We start from the raw sequence: 6,000 nt of genomic DNA on the forward strand, positions 1-6,000 counted from the left end.
TAGAATATGCTTTCAAAGTCTCACCCTCCCTCATGGCCATAGATAACAATGAGTCCAAAGGCCGAAGGACTCTGCTGCATGTAATGAATCGAGGCGTGAATGCCCTGGTGAGTTTCATGAAAGAATCGATAGACCCCGGCTTTAGTCCGTTAAACCATCTCATAGCAACAGGTCCCAGGCTAGAGGGAAAGACTTTGCATATCAAGGCTTCGTTCTGAGAATGTACCGCCATCCTCTGATTAAAATGGCTCACGTGTTCGACTGGGTCTATCATGCCATTATAGATAGTGAAGGTGAGTTGAGTGAACCGCCGTGGGAGCCTTCCCTTTTCGATCCTACGAGAGAAGGGGGACTTGGAGAGTTGGTGCAACGCTCGGCTCATAGCATCGTTCCCCAAGCCCCTGGAGGGAAACTTCTTATGCTTACGACTGGGAAGCTTATCCTTCTTGTAAAAGGAGGTTTGGCTAAGAGGAGTCTTGGACCTTGGACTGTAACTGCTTCCCTGTGACCTCCTAGAGGAAGGATTAGACAGAGGTGAAGCCCGCCTTCGTCTGACACGGCGTAGCTTTTTCTTGAGGTGGTCAATCTCCCTCTGCATGGCCTCAGCATTATCCTCACGGGTGGCCCTGCTCTCACCACGTGAATGGCTTGCATCAGGGTGTGGTGTATGCACACTTCCCTCTCGATCCCTCCGACGCTTGAGACGCTCAAAATGATCTTCACGTTGGGACCCCTGAGACTCTGCATGACGCGAACCTAAGCCTGCCATAGTGTTCCAATTCCTTCAACACTTGATTTCCCACAGACGGCGCCAATTGTAAGTGCACAATTTGTACCCGAACCCAAACGAATGATGGGCTCAGGCCCAAAGAGCCTTATACAATGAAATTTGTAGAGTATGGGTTTGAAACCTAGGTTAGGGATATTGGAAAGTTGATAAACAGGCTAGAATGTCGCAGTCTATGCAAGCAATAGATGAATATGACAAAAAAACCCTCGGACGTAAGCTGAGGACAATTTGTATAGCCTTTTTTTCTCTAAACAAAAGATTTCAATTTTTAGTTTCCAAAAGGGATCCCCTTCTTCTTTCCTCTCTCATCTCCTTATATCCTTCTTCTTCTTCCCTGTTTCATCCACGTGTAACACAGATCTTTCTCTTAGATACTTGTCCCATCCACCACCTTCTTAAAGTCTTCAAATAATAGTTGGAAGGTTGAATACTACTGTTCAGAGGTCATTTCTCCATTAATGCGGCTAGGGAGGTAGATGCAGGGCTTTAATGTGATGGTAGCAGCTTTTTCCTCAGATATTTCTCACACGTTCCTGCTTCTAACGGGTGCTTGGATCACGCCTTTACCCAACAAATCTTCTAGAATTCTGTCTCTAAACCCTTTAGCAAGTCCCATGACCTCTTCTAGGCTTGTCCGAGGAGATACAGCTCCTCGGACAACTCCTTGGCCCCTTGTAGTGCGGACTGGCCCGTGGGCTGAGAAGACTCTAATTGAACAAACTTATATCCACTAACTAGGCCCAAGGCCCAAACGTGCATTTAAGCATTTTTACCCCCCACAGGTTGTATTCTTTTCATTTTTCTACTTCATATTATTATTATATCAATTTGAATACATTGTTTTTTGTAAAAGCCATGTTTACAACTATTTCATGTGTTAGATGGCTGATTTAAATAATTTTTTGACAAATTTTTTTTGAATAATTTGATAAGTTATGTTATATATCTTTTTTTATTAAGTTAATATTTTTCTTTTGGTCATTCATATAATGAACATTAACCACTTATTATTATTATTATTATTTTAATTTTCAAATAAGTTCAACGAAAAATTAATTTCAATTTTTTCTCCAAACACCTATTTACTATCTCTATTTTATCTCTCTAAATTTTTCAAGCTTTCTTCTTTATTAATGTCATCCATCTCTACATAAAAATCCTCAAGTTTATGGCTAAGCAAATGGACATTGAAAATCAAAAACAAAATCTCAAGATAAATGTAGATCTTATTTTACTTATTGTTAATACTCATTTTCACAACACATTTTGTACAAACTTGATTCAACCATGCTCGACTTCCTTGTGGGCTCAATTCATGTATTATATTATATTATATTTTTTTAAGCATGACCCAAGTCCATGCTCTTTATTGGGGAAATTGAAGAAGTGTGGTTTGGAGGGTATGGGTTAGTTCCTTTCAGACCTTTTGCATGAGCCCAACGTATGCGTGCTACCAAGTGGACAAGGGACATTGGTAGCACCTCAGGCTTATGGAGGAGGTCTTCTACTAGAAATTTTCACCCCAAAAGAGTTTTTATGCTTTGATTGTTTATGGCCCAAAGTTTCTATTCTAAATCATTTTTGCCGTTAAAATATAGTTGGCTTTCATTGGCCTATTCCATCTGCTAGCCTTCACTTAGGTGACTATTCCAATAATCTGAAATGGCTAACAAAAGGCAACCAATTAGAGAAAACCCCCTTTATTTCCCAAATCATGTTTAGAGTATGCCAAACTCTTCCTTAAACAAAAGCAACCCAATACAAGACACCAAATTAGTGTCATAGGGGATAAAAGCCTCTTCTACTACCAAAGAACCAGTTATTAGCAACACCCCAAACTCAATATAAAACTCTCTCCTCAACTCAAAAATTAACGTACTATGTTTTCCCCACAGAGCTGAAACTTGAGACCAAGAGCCCATTCTGCCAACTAACATCCTCACAATTCTATAGCTTAGGGGTGGAAATATGGGTACAGGGAAACCTTCCCACTCTTCCTCACAACCTCTCTCAATTTTCTCTTCTTGCTGACTGTGGTTCGAAGTTTTGAACTTGTGTGTTTTTTCTACATTTTCTTGTATTCCAGTTATTGCATTTTGATTTCTCTCTAGTTAAAGCACCATTGGCCTTTTGTTCATTATACATTTGAAATTTTGGGCTTGACTCTCCATGAATAAACACTTCTAAAGAACCCAAAGGGAAATTTGGGTCGTTCTTGCATTTTTGGCCCTTGTTGCAAAAACGTCCCTGACATTTTGGCCACTCCACTAGGGATTCAAATAGTTGAAACAAGAAAAATGGCACCTCCAAAGATGCTACCTACAAAGAGATGGTGTTTCTTAGCTCAACTTGTTGTTACCAAGTGAAACCTTATGATGCTTTGCTACGCAAGAAGAGCATTGTGAATTGAGCTGAAAAAATGTCTATCCTTAGCTCATTCAGCCTTTGGAGATGCTCCTAAACATGTGAAAAAATCACTCCAACCTTTGGAAGCTATCCAAGAAGTCAAAGATTTTGAGGATGGAGGGAGAATTAACTTTCTTATTTAAGGGAAAAATTTTCTTCTAGTCATTTATATTCTCTTTTAGCTATTATTCTAATGGATGAATTATCATACATCTCTTGCTTTACAGAAAATTTGTGAACATTTGATGTAGCTTGAAAATGCAAAAATGGTGAACCGCAAGTCCGACCCTGAAAGGAAGGAAGACTCTGGCCAATAATCAACAAAGCAAAACTCTAAACATCAATTTCAACCCAACAACCCCCAATGACAATGCTAAAAGCTCATTGTCAACATCTCCTCAGCATATGTCTCCTTTATTGTTGAGTTTGTAATGTTGTTAGGGTTAGCGCTGGAGCATATGGCGGCTGCCGCGGGTGATTAACTCTTTTTGGGGTGAGTATAGTTGACACTGTGTGTGACCCTTCCAGCTGAATATTTTTTGCGTCACCACTATATAAAGTCTTCACCAAATTTCTAAAGGCCACAGCTAAGCCCACTGTAAGTCACTGGATATTCCACACACCAAGTCTTCAAGTAGCAACATTCAATACACCAAGTCTTCAAGTCATACAAGCAATATGCTAGCGCTAAAGCATGCTTAAGCTAAGGCCCTTAAGCATTCTCTTTGCTAACTAATTTTTATATATTTTTTATATTGTTTCAACCTGTAAAATTTTTAATCAAAATATTTTCTATAAGTCGTGTGTGCTACTTTGCTTAGTCATGACTTTTGTTTACTAATGTAAATCACATTTGCACTACCGGGAGAAGCTGAAACCTTCTCGGAGCACCTAACAATGAAGGAAATCTAAAATCAATCCCCTCTCACCAAAGTTGTGACATACTCATTCACTCCAAGCCATGACACACTCATGCACTCTAAGCCATGACAAGCTCACACATCCAAATTTGTGGTCGATCAGTGCATACCAAACCATGACATGTTCATATATTTCAAGTCGTGACAAGTGCATGCATTACAAGCCATACCAATGCCTTGATCATACTTGAATTCGAGACTATACTTGAAGAGGGAAGCGCCAACATTGCCATCATCAAGAAAAATTTTCTCGTTGTTCAACTCTTGCAATTGAAATCCACAATTAAGCCCACTAATAAGAAGAGTTTGTGCATGCTTTTGAAGAATGCTTTGTTAGACCTCACTCTAGATATTGATGTTAAACAGCTTAAAAAATCACACACTAGTGGTTGGAAACCCATTCCGAAGACTTTGGAGTGGAATCTTAATACAATGCGGAAGCTTGTAATAAGTGGCATAGAGGCTAACAAGAAAAATTGTTATGCTAAGGATGCAACAACCCTATACTGGCCTCTTTAATACCAAGCCTATCATCTTCTCAAAGTTAGAAGCCAAGAAAACAAAGTATGAGCTGCTGTTTGCAATACCAAGTATCTTCAATAAAGAGGCTAACCAAATTGGAAAAGAGAAACTATTGTTTTGGGAATGAAACAACCCTACATCTACATCTTCAATACTTAGTCTATCATTTCCTCAAAATTAGAAGCCAAGTTAGCGAAGAATGGAGTCATTGTCTACGACACAACAAATCTTCGACAAAGGGTGAAAATTCACTCGGTGTGTAAAACATTAGTGAATGTTTAGATCCCTAATTTCAATTTACCAACACAAGCTTATATTCAAACAATGTATGTGTGAAAAAATAAATATAAGCTATACCCAAACAAGTAAAATACTCTAAGCAATAATCAAAACACAACACAAAAGTAAATAAAGGCAAAGAGTAAGGATTAGAGAGATGCAAACACAAGATAACACCAGCATGTGTTTTTGAAGAGGAAATCGAAGAACTCAGCAAAAAACCTCTCCATCGCCCTCTAAGCAGTAAAATGATCCACTAGAAATTAATTGGGATACATGAATAGCAATAGACCCTTCAAACCTAATCTACCTGATGCACCTAAGCCCTCCAAACTACTAGCTCCAACAAGGTTAAGCCTAACCTTGTCTTCTATAGCTTACCAGATCCCGCAATAAGCCCATTGCATCAACCAAATGAATTGGCCCTCTCTGAACTGCTTCCCAAGCACTAAATAACCTTCTCATTAATATAGGTATGGTGAGATAAGGATTTGGCTAAAGGTCCTCTCAAGGGTATGTCAATGGAGAGGGTGAGAGTAGAGAAATTTGAGAATTAAAGGTATAAGATTGTGGATGAGTCAATCTTGTTTTTCTCTAGGGTTTCTCTCTCAGAATTCTCTCTAGAAGCTCTCTAAATTTCGTGGGTATAAGTGTATTTATAGTAAGGTATGAGAACGAATGTGAAAAATCATTTTTCTGCATAACAGGGGGTTCTGGTGACTTGACTCGTGATTGGGACTAGTTGCGAGTTTCAATCGCAAAATAACTGTCGGGCCAGATTGTACTTTTTGTCCTGTAGTACTCCAGCTATCATGACCCTTCAGCTTCCTGCATGCTTCACACATGTGACACTTCTGGCGAGTCACCACTCGCAAGATCCAGTCACGAGAATCCTCTTAATAGCACACACACTTGAATTCTTCACACTCTCTCACACACAACCCTTACATGATTCCCACCTAAATACAGGGTATCTAATTGCTGAAATACAAGTAAATATGACATGAAATAAAGCCAACAAATGGTTGAATAAATTCAACCTTACAATATCCTCCTTTGGCTATTCCATGACAAAACCTTAAA

This window comes from Castanea sativa, chromosome 8 (assembly GCF_040712315.1).
Source record: "Castanea sativa cultivar Marrone di Chiusa Pesio chromosome 8, ASM4071231v1".
Classification (NCBI taxonomy): domain Eukaryota; kingdom Viridiplantae; phylum Streptophyta; class Magnoliopsida; order Fagales; family Fagaceae; genus Castanea; species Castanea sativa.